Source organism: Arachis ipaensis, chromosome B08 (genome assembly GCF_000816755.2).
Source record: "Arachis ipaensis cultivar K30076 chromosome B08, Araip1.1, whole genome shotgun sequence".
In the NCBI taxonomy this organism is placed as follows: Eukaryota; Viridiplantae; Streptophyta; class Magnoliopsida; order Fabales; family Fabaceae; genus Arachis; species Arachis ipaensis.
Window position 1 is genome coordinate 111865080 of NC_029792.2, and position 4992 is coordinate 111870071.

The window sequence follows — 4992 nt, forward strand, 5'->3', positions numbered from 1 at the left end:
ATTAGAAGCTGCAGAATGGACAAATCAAGTGGTCCCCACCCATCAGCTGAAGACTTGTTAATTAATTCGAATTTAAATTCAAATTTGATTTTTAAATAGGAAAAGATATTATTTTAATTTTAATTTTAGAAATTTGATTTTTAAATTATTAGGATTAGTTATAAAAGGGGATTCAGATCCATTAGATTAAAAGGAGTACATTTTACCTGAATTCTTATTTTCTCTTTGCCATGAGCAACTAAACCTCTATTGTTAAGGTTAGGAGCTCTGTCTATTTGTATGGATTGCTTTTATTATTTTTTCTATTTTAATTTATGTATGGATTTATATTTAAGAATTATTTTCGTTCTTTATTTTATGAATTTGGGTGGAATGGAAGTATGACCCTCTTTCTAAATGCGTTCTTGTATAACTTGGAAAAGCTCTTTACTTGAACAACAGCTTGAAAATATATTCTCCTAAACTTCTAATTTATCTGGATTTAATAGGATACGTGACATATAATCCTTTTATGTTTGGGTAATTAGGATTTCTGTGGCATATAACTAGAATTGAACTTTACCCCTTAATTGGAATTAATTGACCAAGGAATTGGCTGTTGATGAATTTTAGAGAAGGCTAGGAAGGTCTAAGGAATTAGGGTCTAGTCACATATAGTTTGCCATAAATTAAAATCTACATGATTAAAATAAAATAATAAGAAAAGTCAATCCGAAAAATAGATAACTCTGAAACCTTAACTATTTCTTCATATTTTATTCCTCACCTATTCACCTGCCTGTCTTCAAACTCTTCTTTATTTTTTAATGCTTTTGAACTTCCAAACACTATTTTCTGTTTGTCTAACTAATCCTATCAAACACTATTGTTGCTTAATCCATCAATCCTCGTGGGATTGACCCTTACTCACGTAAGATATTACTTGGTACGACCCGGTGCACTTGGCGGTTAGTTTGTGGGTTATAAATTCCGCATCAAGTATCATGGACAATATCAAATTTATATTGGTAATAGTTCAGGTATTAAAATTCAGCATATTGGTAATTCATATTTGCATCATAAACCAATAAAAAAAGATATTATTTGTATGGTTTACTACATGTTCTCTCAATTGCACATAACCTTGTTAGTGTATCCAAATTTGCTAGAGATAATAATGTGTATTTTTTATTTTGGCCTGATGTTTATTTTGTGAAATCTCAGGATACCAAGGAAGTACTTCTCCAAGGCACAACAATTAATGGAATGTATCATTTTGAAAAAGTGTCTCTTCCTAAATCAGACTTTAGACAATTTAATACACAAATTTTTGTTGCTCAAACTTTAACATTGGATGTTTACCACAAAAGATTTGGTCATCTAGTTTTATCAATTGTGAAGTCTATTGTAACTAATTATTCATTACCTCTGAATAATAAAAATGCTTCTGATTCTAGTGTATGTGAACATTGCTGCTTAGCAAAATCTCATAAGTTACCTTACTCTCCATCTAATACTACTTATGATTGTCTTTTATCATTGATTGTTTCTGATATTTGAGGGCCATCCCCAATCACTGCTCATACAGGTATTAGATATTATGCTTCATTCATTGATGTGTATTCAAGACACACTATAATATATTTTTTAAGAAACAAGTCACAAATCTTTAGTGTATTTAAATTGTACAAAATCCAGATGAAAAAATAGTTAGATTACTCTATTAAAGCACTTCAAACTGATAATGCTAGAGAATATCTATCTTACACATTTATTGAATTTTTACAACAAAAAAAAATTATTCATAGACTCATCACTTGTCCCCATACCCCTCAACAGAATGGATTAGCAGAAAGAAAAAATAGGCATATAGTCGAAACTGCTTTAGTTTTATTATTTACTGCTACACTTCCTTTAACTCTATGGAATGAGGCTTTTGCAACCTCGGTATATTTGATAAATCGCATGCCTTCATATGTTACAGGTTATAAATAACCTTTTGAACTATTTTATCATCATAAACCTGATTATACTTTCTTAAAAATCTTTGGATGTTTATGTTTTCCTCACACTAGACCATACATTGCTTATAAATTGGAATACAGATCTGAATCCTGTTTATTTTTAGGTTATGCTTTGAATAAAAAAGGATATAGGTGTCTCACTAAAAGTGAAAAAATAATTATCTCTAGAGATGTAATTTTTCATGAATATCAATCTTCATCTCACTCTTTTTTTTTTCTACTACTATTAATGAAACTTACACTAGCAATGCTATTGCTTTAGATTTTTTTACCTCAGATTGCATCCATTCATCCTTCTTCTGTTGATCCTTTATTTTTAATGCCCAAACTCAATTCTGGTGATACACATCATAGTGAGGAACATGAACAAATACATCCAATGCAGACAATTTCACAGGCTAATGGGACAGCAACTTCTACCCAAGATTTCATACCGATTACTTATACTCATATTGATTTGCCTTTTTCCTCAAACCCCCAATTTACAACCACTCTTTTAGAAAATATCCATCCAATGCAAACAAGGTCCAAGACAGGTAATAGAACTTCAAAAATTCTTCAGGTAGCAAAATTCTCAGTCTCTTCTAATTTTGATTTATTGCCTAAAAGTATTCAAAGTGCTTTCCACAATCCCTTATGGAGAGATGTTATGCTCACGGAATATAAAGCACTATTATATCACAATACATGGTCCTTAGTTGAATTACCTGACAATGAAAAAGTAGTTAGTTGTAAGTGGATATTTGCTGATAAAAAGAATGCAAAAGGTGAGATCATAAGACATAAAGCTAGGTTGGTTACAAAAGGTTTTCTTCAAACTGTTGGAATTCATTTTGATCAAAATTTTTCACCTGTTATTAAATCAGTTACAATTAGGATGATTTTAACCATTGCTTTATTAAAAGGTTGAAAAATTCAACAATATGATTTTCACAATGCATTTTTAAAATGGAACTCTTCATGAAACTATTTTTATGTCCCAGCCTCCAGGTTTCTATCACTCTAATCCTAAACTTGTATGCAAATTAAATAAAGCCATCTATAGCCTTAAACAAGCCCCAAGGGCCTGGTACTTAACAATTACTTCCACCCTTTAATCTTTTGGCTTTACAATAACAAAATCTGATCCCTCCCTTTTTATTAGATATACTACTACTTCTACTATTTATTTTCTTATTTATGTTGATGATATGCTTGTCACTGGAGATAATGAAACTGAAATAAAAACTGTTCTTAGCAAACTTCATTCTACCTTTTTATTGAAGGATTTAGGTGAGCTCAACTTTTTCTTAGGTATAGAAGTTATAACACATTCCACTTCCTTAATTTCTTTGAACCAAACTAAATATATACATAACATTTTAACACGTGCTGGCATGAATGAATCCAAACCAAGCATGACTCCAATAGTAAGCTCTCTTAGATTGATTGCCAATGCTAGAACTCCTTTTGAAAATCCAATTTTATATCGCTCCATAGTGGGCGGGTTGCAGTATACAACAATTACACGACCTGATATCAGTTTTTCAGTGAATAAACTGAGTCAATTTATGTCCAACCCCTGCAAAGAACATTGGGTTGCAGTTAAACAAGTCCTGAGATACTTGGCAAGTACTGTTAAGCTCAAATTGTAATTTTTTAGATGCACTGATTTACGATTTTTGCTTTTTCAGACTCAGATTGGACGAGTGATCTTGATGATAGAAAATCTACAACTGAATTTTGTGTGTACTATAGTTCAAATTTGGTATCTTGGAAGAGTAGCAAATAACCCACGGTCAGTCGAAACTCAACTGAGGCTGAATATAGAGCCCTGACAGCAGTGTTCATGGAACTCATTTGGATTCAAAATCTTCTGGCTGAATTGCATCAGCTTTGCCCAGCTTTTCCCACCGTATTTTGTGACAATATTTCAGCTGTGCTGCTTGCTTATAATCCAATCCTACATAATCAGACTAAACACTTTGAGTTGGATCTCTATTTTGTTTGGGATAAGGTGATCAAAAGCTCTACAATATTAGTTACTTTTGAACTAGAGTTAATAACTTCTAGAGTCTTAATATTTATGTATAAATAAGACTCTTCAATTTTCTGTATAGAATACACATTAATAGTTAACATTTATTTTTTTTTTCTCTTTGGTATTGTTCTCTGCTTTATATAGACTTTATTTTCACATTTAACATGAAAACTTTCGTTACACCGCCCATTTTTATTTTTTTAAAAAAATTCCTATAAAATTGCCTTAATTTTTTTGTTGGAGGACGAAATTGCCAAAGTAAAAACAATTTAATTTTATAATAACCTATGAAGCACGGGCATTTCGCTGAGTTATTGTGTCCGCCTGTTGGACACATTTCGGATACGACACTCACCGACACTCGTCCGACACGCGTGTCTGCTGTGTCCAACCGTGTCTTAATAAAAAATAAAAAAATTTTCTTCGGACACATCTGGACACACCTAAATACGATGACGTGTCAGTCACAAAAAAAAAATACCATGACGTATCTGCGTGTCCAGTCTTATTCTTAACATATATTCTTAAAATAAATTTAGATATAGTATATATTATTATTTATTAAAATAAAAGATATTTTAAATACTTGATATAATTAAAATAAGACATTAAAAATAATTAAAAATTTTAATTTATATTTTAATATCAATAAAATATCAAAATATCATTACAATTTATCTAAAAAAATATTTTATATTTTATATATATGTGTGTCCCTATATCTTATAAAATTTTAAAATTCATGTATCAAAATATTTCGTATCGTATCGTATTCTGGTGCACGAAATTGTGATCTCCAGGCTCGAACAAATCCTGGTAATGGCTCCAAAGCTTGGTGCTCTGATCTTAATTCATAGTTGTCACAACTTCGATACAACTAACCAGCAAGTGCACTGGGTCGTCCAAGTAATACCTTACGTGAGTAAGGGTCGAATCCCACGGAGATTGTTGGTATGAAGCAAGCTATGG